This window comes from Eptatretus burgeri, chromosome 6 (genome assembly GCF_056783735.1).
Source record: "Eptatretus burgeri isolate ZD-2024b chromosome 6, Ebu_testis_v1, whole genome shotgun sequence".
NCBI lineage: Eukaryota > Metazoa > Chordata > Myxini > Myxiniformes > Myxinidae > Eptatretus > Eptatretus burgeri.
Window position 1 is genome coordinate 26,298,728 of NC_140966.1, and position 15,198 is coordinate 26,313,925.

Consider the following 15,198-nt stretch of genomic DNA (forward strand, 5'->3'; position numbering starts at 1 on the left):
ACTTGGAAGATAAAAGTAATTTGTCGGTCACACCGTCGCGTAACGGCGCAGACAGACAGACAGACAGACAGACAGACAGAAAACGATCGACAAACACATACACACGACAAATGGCTCAGAGAGCCGATGAAGTATCATTTTGAGGTTTCCATACCGGGTGCAGTGAGCCGGAAGGCCGCACAAAAACAAGCCGAGCGTCGCTAACCACACTGAGGCCTACACTCGTCCGAGCCTGTTCAGGCCCATAGAACAGCAAGCGCACAGAGGCAGAGACTGGGAGAAGGGTCCCCGAGGAACCAGCGAAGGTAATTGAATGTAAGGGACAAGGCTGAACAAGCTGCTCCAGTGTTGGCAAAGCGATTCATCACGACGTCATTGACATGAACCGACCCTCACAAACAACCCGCGACACCGACGGTCATGTGTGTCATCAACACATCAAAATTACTTCATTACCGAATCCACACTCCTATCAATTCGTTACTTTGTTGCCGTTGTGTCTTTACACCTCTTCCTCCTTTTCCACCTCCCCTTTTCTTTCGCCGCACCTCCTCTCCCTCAATCTCCTTCGCCCATTCGCTCTTCCACGATCTCCACCTTCACCCCTCGTCCCCTCCCCTTCCTCCAACTTCTTTCCTTGAACCTCATCCTGTTTTCCTTGGAGGAAATTCCTCCTCCTCTTATCCAAGTCCTCCCGTTACGGCTTAAACTTCTATCTTCTTCCTCTATCTTTTTCCCCACCCATCCCCATTATCCCTCTTAACCTATCCTCCACTTTCCCCCTCCCCTTTCTCATAATCTCTTCCCCACACCTTCTTCTTCTCCACCGCCTCTCCACCTCCTCTCCTCATCCTCTCCACTTCCTCTCACGTCTTCTTCCTCCATCTCCTTGATGCCCATCCCCGTTATCCCCACAACCTTCTCATCCTCCTCCAATTCTACCTCCTACCTTTCCAATTTCCCTGCCCCTCTTCATCACATCCTTTTCATCCATTTCCCCTCCCACCTTCTCCACCTTCACCCTCTCCTACCTCCATCTATCCCCCAAAACCCCTCCCACACCATCACTTCCTTGTTCATACCTTTTCTTCAAATCCCCTCCTTTCCTCATCTCCTCCTCTTCCTTCACCCCACCTCTCCAGCTCCTTGCCTCCAGCTCCCATCCTTCCCAATATCACCTCTTCTTCCCCCCTCTATTTTTGAGCTGCAGCTCTCCCTCCCCCCAGGAAGACTAAATCACTGTTTAGAATTTTTTATTATTCTTGCCGCACTCTGAACACTCCAAATTTCTGAGCTGTATCAATTTCCAAACTGTATCAATTTCTGAGCTGTATTAATTCCCAAACTGTATGAATTTCCAAACTGTATCAATTTCCAAACTGTATCAATTTCTGAGCTGTATTAATTCCCAAACTGTATGAATTTCCAAACTGTATCAATTTCAGAGCTGTATTAATTTCCAAACTGTATTAATTTCAGAGCGATATCAATTTCCAAACTGTATCAATTTCCAAACTGTATCAATTTCCAAGCTGTATCAATTTCCAAACTGTATCAATTTCCAAACTGTATCAATTTCCAAGCTGTATCAATTTCCAAACTGTATCAATTTCCAAACTGTATCAATTTCCAAGCTGTATCAATTTCCAAACTGTATCAATTTCCAAACTGTATAAATTTCCAAACTGCATAAATTTCCAAACTGTATTAATTTCCAAACTGTATCAATTTCCAAACTGTATCAATTTCTAAACTGTATCAATTTCCAAACTGTATCAATTTCCAAGCTGAATCAATTTCCAAACTGTATCAATTTCCAAGCTGAATCAATTTCCAAACTGTATCAATTTCCAAGCTGTATCAATTTCCAAACTGTATTAATTTCCAAACTGTATTAATTTCCAAGCTGTATCAATTTCCAAACTGTATCAATTTCCAAACTGTATCAATTTCCAAACTGTATCAATTTCCAAACTGTATCAATTTCCAAACTGTATCAATTTCCAAGCTGTATCAATTTCCAAACTGTATTAATTTCCAAACTGTATTAATTTCCAAGCTGTATCAATTTCCAAACTGTATCAATTTCCAAACTGTATCAATTTCCAAGCTGTATCAATTTCAAGCTGTATCAATTTCCAAACTGTATTAATTTCCAAGCTGTATCAATTTCCAAACTGTATCAATTTCCAAACTGCATAAATTTCCGAGCGTTATTAATTTCCAAACTGTATTAATTTCCAAGCTGTATCAATTTCCAAACTGTATCAATTTCCAAACTGTATTAATTTCCAAGCTGTATCAATTTCCAAACTGCATAAATTTCCGAGCATTATTAATTTCCAAACTGTATTAATTTCCAAGCTGTATCCATTTCCAAGCTGTATCAATTTCCAAACTGTATCAATTCCCAAACTGTATCAATTTCCGAGCGATATCAATTTCCAAACTGTATCAATTTCCAAACTGTATCAATTTCCAAACTGTATCAATATCCAAACTGTATCAATTTCCAAACTGTATCAATTTCCAAACTGTATCAATTTCCAAGCTGTATCAATTTCCAAAACTGTATTAATTTCCAAACTGTATCAATTTCCAAACTGTATCAATTTCCAAACTGTATCAATTTCCAAACTGTATCAATTTCCAAACTGTATCAATTTCCAAACTGTATCAATTTCCCAGCTATATCCTTTTCTAAACTGTATCAATTTCCAAACTGTATCAAACTTTTTAAAACTAAAACTTTTAAAAACCACAGTTTGCCATGGATGTTCGCTTTCCATCAACCATTCTTTTTTTCCAACTTCAGTGCCAACTCACCCCCCTCACTCTCACTCTCAAAGCAACCATCCCACTCTTCTCCCTCCAAGCCTCCCTCTCACCTCTCTCAAAAATTCCCCCCTCACCTTTCTCCCACCTTTCATCCCCTTCACTCATCCTTCTCAAAGTTGCCCCCCCCTCTCATCCACCAAGCTGCCTCCCTCCACTGCGCTCTCACCTCCATCTCTTCACTCCACCTCCTCAAATCCTCAACTGCCTTCTTCCTTGTCTCTTGTCCCCCCTCTCCCCCAGCACCACAGAGCCTTTTCTCCTCCTCATTCGGCCCCCTCCCCTCGCTATTCTGCAATACCCCACACTCTTTCAACAACCCTCCTTACCTCCCCCCTCGTCCCTTGTCCTACCCTCCCCCTCCCCTCCTGCACCCAAAGCCTCCTCCCCTACCTCTTCATTAAAAGTGTGGACCTCAAATATACGGAGGCCTTCGCTCAAACCTTTCAGATCTTTCCATACAGGTTACCACTGACAAACCAGACATTATCTGCCAAACAGAAACTTTCCTCTCCCAAGACGTGTCTGACTCCCAAGTATCTCTCCGCGGTTACTCCCTCTTACGGTATGACAGACCTGATCCTCGTCCTGGTGGAGGTGTTGCTCTCTTCATCAAAGACTCTATTCCTCACTCTCCATGCACTGCTCTCACTCCCCCACACCCCCAGGAATACCTCTGGCTTCGGCTTCCCCTCCACTCCCACCTCATGTTTATATGTGTACTGTACTGTCCACCGAACAGTGATGATTCCATCTACACCTCACTATCCGAAAACATGGACCATCTTCTATCTTCTCATCCAAACTCTCTCTTCCTCTTATGTGGTGACTTCAATTGTCATCACGCCAGTTGGCTAGGTGTGGGTACCTCTCTCACCTGTCGTGACACCTCAGCAAAAGCTTTCTGCGACTCATTGGGACTGACTCAATCGGTCAACTTCCCGACCCGGATCTCAACCAATGGTACTCCATCTCTTCTGGATCTGATTTTGACAAATTTCCCTGACAATATCTGCTGCTCTTCCTTCGCTCCAATTGGTTCTTCTGACCACGTCCTTGTTAAAGTGGACATCTCTCTGGCTGTTATCAGAGAACCACCTCACCGCCGTCGAGTCTGGCATTTCACTCAAGCCGACTGGCAGGGTCTCCGAGCAGCCATCAAACTTACAGACTGGTCTCCTATCACTACTTTCTCAAACATCAACTCATCCTGGGAATTCTTTCAAAGAAACTTGATCTCCCTCATGCACAGATTTATCCCCTCTCGTGTTCAGTTGTCCTTCCCTTCCTCCCGCCCTTGGTTTACTGAAGCTTGTGGCGAGGCAGTTGTCCTGAAACAACTTGCCTTTGCCTCATGGAAAGCAAACCCAACTGAGGGCAACCTCAGTTCTTTCCACAAAGCTCGGAACAAGTGTGTATCTACCCTCAGGAGAGCCAGAAAACAACATCTTTCTCATCTCAAGTCTGAACTCTCAAACCTCTCTCCCTCCTCAAAATCCTGGTGGCGTTTAATCAAATCTGTTTCTGGTGTATGTTCCCCCTCCATCCCCTCCCTTACCTCAAATGGCCGCACTGCTGATACCGCACGTGATAAAGCTGAATGTCTAAACTCGGTGTTTGCAGCTAAATCTTGTGTCCTAAACCCATCACTATCTCTACCCACTTTACCCAGTCGCACCCAACTGTCCCTGGACTCTGTATCCTTTTCTCCTGACAAGGTGGAGAGCTTGCTTTCAAACCTCGAGTCAGATTCTGCAACCGGTCCAGACGGCATCAGCCCACATGTCCTCAAAGCCTGCTCTTCTGCTCTTGCTCACCCTCTCTCTGTTCTCTTCACCCTCTCATTTGCCCAAGGTCATCTGCCATCTGCTTGGAAATCTGCAAACATCACTGCCCTGCATAAAAAGGTGCAAAAACAGATCCCTGCAACTACAGACCAATCAGCCTTCTCCCAATCATCAGCAAGGTTATGGAATCCATCATCGCTTCAGACATTAAATCCTTCCTCTTCCCCAATGCCTTGATTTCCAATCATCAATTTGGTTTCAGACAAGGTCACTCTACCCTGGATATGCTGCTTCTGCTCTCCCATCAATGGATGGAGGTCCTCAATGCCAGACAGGAAATCCGAGCCGTATCCCTGGACATATCACGTGCTTTTGACAGTCTGGCACCCTGCCCTACTCACCAAACTCTCTTCCCATGGTATTCAAGGCCATCTCCACTCATGGCTCGCAGACTTCCTCTCCTGTCGCAGTCAACGTGTGGCCCTAAATGGAGTTCTTTCATCCCCTCTTCCTGTGCAGGCCGGAGTTCCTCAAGGTAGCGTTCTGGGCCCTGTTCTTTTTCTGGTTTTCATCAATGATCTCTCGGACTCTCTGGAAAATCCTCTATTTCTCTTTGCCGACGACTCCACCCTCTGCCGTACCATCTGTCATCCCTCAGACCGGCAAGCAGCAGCTTCTTCGCTCACTGCAGATCTGGATAAAATCACAAACTGGTCCAACACATAGAACATGTCTTTCAATCCAGACAAATCTCACACTCTCACTATGTCTCTTCGAAAGGACCGTTTACAAAACCCCCCCATCCACTTTTTCAACAATCCTCTGGAAGAAGTCTTTTCTTTCAAGCATCTGGGTCTCACTATCTGCCATGACCTTTCCTGGGAAAGTCACATTTCCAACCTCGCCTCAAAAGCCAGAATCCTCCGTCGTGCAAAGTCCTTCCTCGGCCCTCTTGAGCTCCTGACCACTTACAAAGCTTTTGTCCGTAGCCTGATGGAGTACTGCTCTCCCCTCTGGGCTGGTGCTCCTGCCTCCCACCTTTCTCGGCTTCACGCTGTCGAAACCAGGGCATTTAAGATCATCGGCATCTCCCGCAATGAAGCTGAGTCTTTGGGCCTCTCACTCAATCACCGCAGGTTGGTCGGTGGTCTTTCTGTCTTCTACCGACTCCTCTCCAGCCTTGCCCCCCCTGCTCTCTCTGCGATTTGTCCCCACCACATTTCCACAGGGCGCTCAAGGTCCGCCAACAACCCCCTTCTGGTAAAACTACCAAAATCACGAATCACTGCTCATCTTCACTCTTTCATTCCTCTTTTTTCCCGCCTTTGGAATAAACTTCCTCACTCTATTCTTTCCCATTCTTCCTTCCAGGCTTTCAAAACAGCTGTTCACCACCACCTCTTATCTTCCCCCATCCAAATCCTCGATCTTTTCTACCCCCGATAATCCACCCAAGCCCACTTCCTTCAATTCTCCTGCTTTCCTTCCTGAAAGTCCCTGTGGTGTCCATCTTCTCTTCGCCATGTTCCCTGTCCCATCCCCATCCCTCTCCCTTCCACAGTTCACCTAATGTGTCTGTTCCCCACTGTTTTGTCCCTTCCACTCCCACCCCTCTTGTCTCATGCCTCCTTGCTGTGAGTTGTGTGTTAGCTCTCATACGAGCCTCGACCAAGGTATACAAAAAAAAAAGTATCAATTTCCAAACTGTATCAATTTCTGAGTTGTATCTCAGAGCAGGCTGAGACTTTCAACATTAAATTTCACATCAATAATGTGAATATAATGTTTGCAGAGTTGACCTAATTTTTTTGGACCTGACCTTATTTTTAAGGTCATGAACTACTGATAGACTTTTAACATTTTTCACCATAACGCTACTAAAGTTTGTCCAATAAGAACAACATTGCCCTGATTGTATAGCCTAGGCTCTCGAGGAAGCCACATTTCAGCTCAATTTACATCAATCCCCTCCAAGTTAAAGGTGAAGTTCTTACACCTCTTTGAGTACGAAACTACCATTCAGGTTTTTCTCCCTTTTTTCTCTCAATATCCAACCTGTATCTCGGAGCCAGCTGGGACTTTTGTGATTAAATTTTGCATGAATAATGGAAATAAAAAGTATGCAGGGTTGACATAAAAAAATTTGACCTTGACTTTATTTTCAGGTCATGACCCAATTGTAGACATTTCAACATTTTTCACCAAAACTCGACTAAGATATGTCTGATTAGAGTAAAATTGCCCACTCGAGATAGCTCAGAGCAAGGTGCATTTATGCTTCATTTACATCATACCCTCCACATTAAAGATTAAGTTCAAATGGCAGTCTGAAAATAAAAAAACATACTTTTTTGTCATCACACGATTTTGCCAATCTCCTTCTTGCGTATGGCAGCTTAGCTGCCGGGGTAGCTATCATTTCTTGGAAGCGCGACTGTGTCACTGATGCAGTGTCCCGCTACCAGTACACACTGGTACTCATTTTGCCAATCTGAGAAGGATGACAGGCTGAGTCAACCCCCTGGTGTATTAATTCAGCAGCCAACGGGGCTTGAACTCAGGACCGTAGGATCCCAAGCCACCACCCTAACCACTAAGCCAACACCAGGCTGGAATTTTGTCAATGCGGTATCTCAAAGAGCTGTTTGGCCTTCCAAGGTGTTCTTGCATCATCATAGTGTACTTGCACCAAAGTTACGCACCTGATATTTGATCAGTGTCCTTAACCTACCTTTTTCAGATTGTGACCTAATTAACTCAAAACACATTTTTGACCATAACTTGAATAATTTTCCTCCGATTTTCATGAGGTTGAATTTTATGGATAGATTGTAGATGGGGACACATTTTCCTGAGTAATACTGTATCCATAAATGTTGAAGGTCAAGGTCATATCCTTGTAGCTTTCCTTGTAAACCATACAGACACGTGGTACTGTCACACAGGATAACTTTGTGCGTAACTCCATGAAGGGTGTTCCTGCTCATACATCAATGTCAAGGATCTTGACAACCAAGCCCTCAAATTCCGTGTATCTTCCATTGTTTGTCAGTGTGAGTCTGGTCTTACCAACAATCTGAAGAGGGGAGGACCCACCAGTTTGATTGGTAGACTGCGAGCTCTCTCTAAATGTTAGCTCCATATCTCTTCGCTCTGACTGCACAAATAATCTTTCCTGTTGCCCGACTGTCAGTGATAACTCAGGTGGTGCGGTGGCCATGGAAAGTGTCCAAACATGGAGATGATGAACTTGGACATGGAGAGTGGTGTATGGTTCCAAGCAATGCGTGTTGTTAACACTCTTATCCACAAAGGTGCATGTCAAGACTGCCGATTCATTGGGTGATTCTTCAGATATGCCAGCCTTCCAGATGTGCTCTTATGATGTAGCTGGGTCTTGTTCAGGGAGATAGGGCCATTCACTGCGGAAATGGTGGTAGTCTGCACATCCCACTTGTTTGCAGAAAGGACGAGACTTCATTCGTCTGTTGGGATGGGGCCCTCATGTGACTCATCTGGATTGTGGCAATGGCAATGATACTTGGTAGGAGACTTGTGGTTGAGATATCATATACATGGTCTTTGCATTTTCAGAGGTGTAGAACTCCTCTAGCAATAAGCCAGACATGAGATATTTCTGGTTTTATGGAAGCAAGAGTGCGACACTGGCGTTCAGCTTCATGGTGCTGTTTTACGAGCTGGAGAAGCCCATTGTGTATAAGGCAAAAGCAGACGAGCTCAACAGTTTTTTTGTATATACTGTTGAGGCTCGCATGAGAGCTAATACACAGCACATACAATAAGGGGAGCAGGAGACAAGAGGGGCGGGAGAGGGAAGGAAAAACAGTAGGGAAGAGAGACATGAGGAGATCTGTGGAAGGGAGAGGGATGGGGCGGGGTACACAGGGTAAACAAGATGGATGCTACAGGGACTTTCAGGTCCTTACACGACAGGGACTTTCAGGAAGGAAAGCAAGAAATTTGAAGGAGGTGGGTTTGGGGTGGATTAGTGGGGGTAGAAAAGATTGTGGTTTTACATGGGGGAAGATAAGAGATGGTGGTGAACAGCTGTTTTGAAGACCTGGAGGGAAGAGTGGGATTGAAGAGAGTGTGGGAGTTTGTTCAAAAGGCGGGGAAAAAGGAGGAATGAAATGGTGAAGGTGAGCAGTGATTCTTGATTTTGGTAGTTTCACCAGAAGGGGGTTGCTGGTGGACCTTGAGCACCCTGTGGAAATATGGGGTGGGGGGGGATATATCTCAGAGAGAGCGGGGGGGGCATGGCCAGGGAGGAGAAGGTAGAAGACAGAAAGACCACCGACCTTCTTGCAGTGGGAGAGTGAGAGACCAAAGACTCAACCTCTTTCCGGGAGATACCAGTGTTCCTCAATGCCTTGGTTTCCACAGCGTGAAGCCAAGAAAGGTGAGAGGCGGGAGCATCAGCCCAGAGGAGAAAGGAGTACTCTATCAGGCTGTGGACAAAAGCTTTGTCTGTGGTCAGGAACTCAGGTGTGCCAAGGAAGGACGTTGCATGATGGAAGATGCCCAGTCGGCAATTGGCTTTCGAGGCCAGCTTAGAAATGTGGCTTTCCCAGGAAAGATCATGGCAGATAGTGAGACCCAGAAGCTTGAATGAAAAGACTTCTTCAAGTGGATTGCTGAGAAAGTAGATGGGGGTGTTTTACAGATAGTCCTTTCGGAGAGACAGAGTGAGAGTGTGAGATTTGTCAGGATCGAAAGACATGTTCCACGTGTTGGACCAACTTGTGATTTTATCCAGATCTACAGAGAATGAAGAAGCTGCTGCTTGCTGATCTGAGGGATGACAGGTGGTACTGCAGAGGGTGGAGTCATCAGCAAAGATATAAAGAGGATTTTCCAGAGAGTCGGAGAGATCACTGATGAAAACCAGAAAAAGAACAGGGACCAGAACGCTACCTTGAGGAACTCCAGCCTGGACAGGAAGTGGGGATGAGAGAACTCCATTAAGGCCACATGTTGGCTGCGACAGGAGAGGAAGTCTGCGAGCCATGAGTGGAGATGTCCTTGGATACCAAAGGAAGAGAGTTTGGTGAGCAGGGCAGCGTGCTACACCGTATCGAAAGCACGCAATATATCTCAGGATATGGCTCTGATTTCATGTCCGACATTGAGGACCTCCATCCATTGTTGGGAGAGCAGAAGCAGCATATCCAGGGTAGAGTGACCTGGTCTAAAACTTAATTGATGATCGGAAATCAAGCCATTGGAGAAGAGGAAGGATTTAATGTCTGAAGCGATGATGGATTTCATAACCTTGCTGATGATTGGGAGAAGGCTGATTGGTCTGTAGTTGAGGGATCTGTTTTTGCACCATTTTATGCACAGCGGTAATGTTTGCTGATTTCCAAGCAGATGGCAGATGACCTTGAGCAATTGTGAGGGTGAGGACAACAGACAGAGGGTGAGCAAGAGGAGCAGAGCAGGTTTTTAGGACACGTGGGCTGATGCCGTCTGGACCGGTTGCAGAATCAGAGTCGAGGTTTGACAGCAAGCTCTCCACCTTGTCAGGAGAAAAGTACACGCATTCCAGGAACAGCTGGGTATGACTAGGTAAGGTGGATACAGAAAGCAATGGGTTTGGGACACAAGATTTTGAAGCAAACACCGAGTTTAGCCATTCAGCCTTTTTACATGCAGTGTCAGTTGTACGGCCATTTGAGGTAAGGGAGGGGATGGAGGGGGAACATACACCAGAAACAGACAACTTGACACCACCAGGATTTGGAGTAGGGAGAGAGGTTTGAGAGTTCAGACTTGAGGTTAGAAAGATGTTGTTTTCTGGCTCTCCTGAGGGTAGACCCACACTTGCTCTGAGCTTTGTGGAAGGAACTGAGATTGCCCTCAGTTGGATTAGCCTTCCATGAGGCAAAGGAAAGTTGTTTCAGGACAACTGCCTCACCACAAGCTTCCGTGTGCCATGGGCAGGAGGATGGGTTGGACAACTGAAGATGAGTTGGGATAAATTTGTGCATGAGAGAAAGCAAGTTTCAATTAAAGAATTCCCAGGATGAGTTGATGTCGGAGCAAGTAGAGATGGCAGACCAGTCTAGATGTTTGATGGCTGATTTAAGTCCGTGCTCGTCGGCCTGAGTGAAATGCCAGACTCGACGGTGCTGAGGTGGTTCTCTAATAACAGCCAGAGATGTCAACTTTGAGAAGCACGTGGTCAGATGAACTGTTTGGAGCAGAGGAAGAACAGCAGATATTTTCAGGGAAATTGGTCTAAATCTGATCCAGAAGAGATGGAGTACTGTTGGTTGAGATCTGGGTTAGGAAGTTGATAGATTGAGTCAGTCCCAATGAGTCACAGAAGTTTTTGCTGAAGTGACATGGCAAGTGAAAGAGGTACCCACACCGAGCCAACTGGCATGATGACAAATGAAGTCGCCACATATGAGGAAGAGAGAGTTTGGATGAGAAGATAGAAGTTGGTCCATGTTTTCAGAGAGCGAAATGTAAATGGAGTCATTACTGTTTGGTGGATGGTACAACACACATGTAAACATGAGGTGGGTGTGGAGGGAAGCCGTAGCCAGAGGTATTCCTGGAGGTGTGGGGGAGTGACGGCAGTACATGATGAGTGAGGAACAGAGTCTTTGATGAGGAGAGCAACTCCGCCGCCTAGGACGAGGCTCAGGTTTGTCATATCGGAGGAGGCAGTAACCAGGAAGAGATACTAGGGAGTCAGAGATGTCTTGAAGGAGGAAAGTTTGTGTTAAGCAGATTATGTGTGGTTTGTCAGTGGCAACCTGTATGGAGAGATCTGTCAGGTTTGAGCGAAGGCCCCAGATGTTTGAGGTCCACACTGTGAAGGAAGAGGGAGGGGAGGAGGTTTTGGGTGCAAGGGAGGGAGGAGGAGGGTAGGACGAAGGAGAAGGGGGAGGTAAGGAGAGTTGTTGAAAGAGGGGTGGGGGATTGCAGAAGAGCTAGGTGAGAGTGCCAGATGAGGAGGAGAAATAGCTTGGTGGTGATGGGTTAAGCTACAGTGGGGAGTAATAAGAGGGGGCAGAGGGCAGTTGAAGATCGGAGGAGGTGGAATGATGAGATTGAAGAGAGAGGCTGGTGGAACGAGGAAGCTTTGTGAAAGTGAGGGGGGACTTTGGGAAGGGGAAGTGAGAGGATAATTTGAGGGAGAAGGGTGAGAGGGGAGTTGTTTTTTAGGAAAAGTGAGGGGGAAGCTTGGAGGGGGCAGAGTGTGAAGGTTGCTTTGAGAGGAAGGGGAGACGATGAGAGCAGGCATGGCCAAGGTGCAGGAGGGTGATGGGAGAGGTGGGGGGAAGGGAATGATGAGACTTGGTAGAGGTATGGTGAAGAAGGGAGAGGGAATGGGTAGGTGCAAGATTTGAGGGTTCTCAAGTGAGGGAAATAAGTTCTCAAGTGAGAGAGATAAGTCCTCAACGTCAGTTGCAGTCTCACTATGGTGGGTGATGCCACCGTCTCGCCATAGCAGGTTATCTTCTACATAAACCATGATGGGTTGACACAAGTCTTGAGGGCACTCATTCCGGGTGACACTTATCACAGCAAAGCCAATGAAATCTCCACCCATCAACTGGAATCTGAAATGCAATCTAATTGACTGACAAATATTGGCAATAGAAGTAGAGTTTTCGACAAGGGTGTTACCTTGATATTACAAGGCAGTAGTTGGCAATCTGACCCAACATAAGTAACAACATGGTGACCTTTTTTCTGGGTGGTGCGACGCTGTTCAGCGGAGAGGTTTCCGTCCTTGTCGACCATTCCACAAAGGGGAGAAGATTTACTCTTCATGGGCTGGTGAGATTGCAACAAGCCAGTAGTGAACATAAATGATTACCTCCACCACCGAAGGTGGACGGAGGTTATGTTTTCAACCATATCTGTCTGTCTGTCTGTTTGTTCATTTGTCTGGAAGCAGGATATCTCAAAAAGTTGTGGACAGATTCTGACGAAACTTGGTGGACAGGTTGAGTGTATGACAAGGAAGAATTGATTAGATTTTGAGAAAAAAAAACTTCAGATCCGGATCAGGATACGAGAATTATAAAATTTTGAATGTGATTCTTCACCATTGAGAGGTGGGGCCAAAAAAGATATACTACTGCAGGACCCCGCTCTTCGCGAGGGATACATTAATGAAAAATGCTGGTCCTCCATCAGGCAGTTGTGTGTCCTCCACAACTCCAAAACTATAAAACCTATCAGCCTGAACCTTTGCATGTATACTAAGAAAACCCCAAGGAAGTGCAAGAGTGAAAATTGGTTGTTTAGGTTAATTAAAACACTCCTTTTGAAGATAATTAACGCCCTTATTTAATTATATTCTTCAAAAGGCGATCCTCGGCCACGTCGCTGTCTGGGATATTCAGGCGTTTCCTGGGTCACCTCGCTGGGGTTTGAAGCCACCATGTTTTTTGACCTGCTCAACCTTACCCCGACTTGGAACAAGCTGTTCATCATAGCTACGAATCGCTGGGTACATTGCGATGCTTATAAACACCTGGAGACGTCAGCGTTCGTTGGTTTATTCCATTTCCACACATGTGATCGCCATGATTATCTCTTAAACTAAGAAGAATAACAAAATTTAAGCTCCAGAATCGAACTTACAAGCAGTTCCGATTCCTAGAAAAGTGTTCCTTTGTCCAAGTTAGACATAAGTGACGTTTCAGGCGTCTCCGGGACGTGTATGTTGAATATGACGGTTTGGTGATTGCCAATTGCGCGCCAAGGGAGCACCAGGATCATCGCTGAGCCCTGGACAACTTCAAACTATTATTCGTTTGTAATAATATTCCCAGGGATTGTTTTTAATATCTCCGTGAGGTTCTTCGTCATCATTCCCGTAGCTCCAACTATCACTGGTATAACTTTGGCATTCTTCAGCTTCCAGGATCTTTTCACTTCATTCTTGAGGTCTTGGTCTTGGTCATTTTCTTGATTTCTGCATCGTTTAGTCCAAAATTACTGCTATTAACACCTCACTTAGCAATGCCTTCTTCTCTCATTTTTTTTTACTTAAGTATGATTATCTGCTCACAACACTTTGTTTTCGATGTTCATGCTCGATAGGATCATTAGGTCAGACGTGAGCGGTTGGTACTTCCAAGTTTTCAGTCCATGCTTTTGGTTAATGTTCCCACAAATTTTCTAGAACTGGGATATCAAAGGTTTTGCAGATGTGCCAGTGGTTAACATTACAAACTCTGTTGTGTCGTTATGTGTACAGCTATTCTGACATGAGATTTTTTTTTTTGTGTTCGGTCATTCAGCATAACATATCACTCTCTTTGCTAACACCACCTCTATCCCTTACCTATCTCTTCTTTTTTTCCTCCTCCCCCCACTCTGTCTGTCTGTCCCCTCCTCACTCCCCGCTCCAAATAAAATGCAGCGCTCTCCTCCCACACCTCTGACTGACTCTCTCTCTCCACACACACACACACACACACACACACACACACACACACACACACACACACACACACACACACACACACACACACACCTCCCTTCCACAGTGTATAGGAACACTTCGTGAGGCATTGCTCTCCCCACCTCCACCCCTTCCTTACTCTTCTCCCGTTCCTAGCTTCCTCTTCTTCATCCACTCCTTGCCTCCCTCCCTCCTCTCCCCACCCCTCTGTCCCCTCTCTCCATCCCTCCCTTTCTCTTTCTCCACCCCCTCTCTTTCACACCCCCATCAGCGAAACAACGGGTTGTATTTGCTAGTAGGTAATATATGATCGCTTGGTGGAGGGATGGTTGGGATGTGGAATGAAAATGAGGGAGGGAAGGTTTGAAGGGGTGGTGTGGAGTGGGGCTTTTGAGGTGAAAGGACAAGAGGAGGGGTTTGAGATGAAGGAACGAAAGGGCGTATTCAGGTGAAGCGAAGTTTCCATGGGAGTTACGGGGTTTGAAAGCAAACATGGTGAGGAACCGGCGACGGATGGGTCGCCGGAGTCAAAGAAGGGTCGAAAGATGGATTGATAGACATAGTCTCTCTCCCTCATTCGTCTTTTTTGTCGTAGTTCTATGTTTCACCTCTTGAGGGATTGAAAGATGGATTGTTGGACTAAAAGTTGGAAAGTCGGGGGACATTACTCCAGGAATGAACGTGCAAAACTCACAACGTATCTCCCTCTTAAGTTCCCTCCAAACAATGGGTAGGAAATCTATACAAGTACAAAGTGAATAAATATCTGTCCGGGGAGAATTGTATGTTTCTCTGAACGCATGACGCTCTTTTCCAGAACTGCAACACTACCCACTCCCCCCTCACCACACTCGTTCTGAGTCTGCCATCGCTCGTGCGTCGTCAGCCTTACGGATGCATCTTCAGAATTTATTCTGCATTTAGTCCTTGTAGTTACAACAACGTTTAAACTTTAAAGTTTCAAAGAGTGCACAACCCATGTCAGAACCGTAACGGTATCTATTGATGACGTTTTGACATGAACGTGAAGACTGCAGTCCAAAGTCAAAAGCAAACTCTTGTCTGCTCGACGAGACTGGAGGTCACGGAGCACACAGGAAGCTCAGCAGGATCTGCAGG

General features: G+C 45.8%; 1 protein-coding gene across 9 annotated transcripts in view; it reads right to left on the reverse strand.

The window, feature by feature from the left end:
* PRDM4 (PR/SET domain 4) overlaps positions 1–15,198 on the reverse strand; it is an 86,582-nt gene that overhangs the window by 58,148 nt on the left and 13,236 nt on the right. For 2 of the 9 annotated variants that reach the window (XM_085884354.1, XM_085884353.1), the window contains exon 1: positions 155–705. The exons of 2 other annotated variants lie outside the window; for them this stretch is intronic. The gene's annotated coding sequence lies outside the window, so the exon portion shown is untranslated. Of the gene's footprint in view, positions 1–154; positions 709–15,198 lie in introns of those variants that run through there. 5 more of the 9 variants (XM_085884355.1, XM_085884351.1, XM_085884349.1 and 2 more) reach the window with 5 other exon arrangements.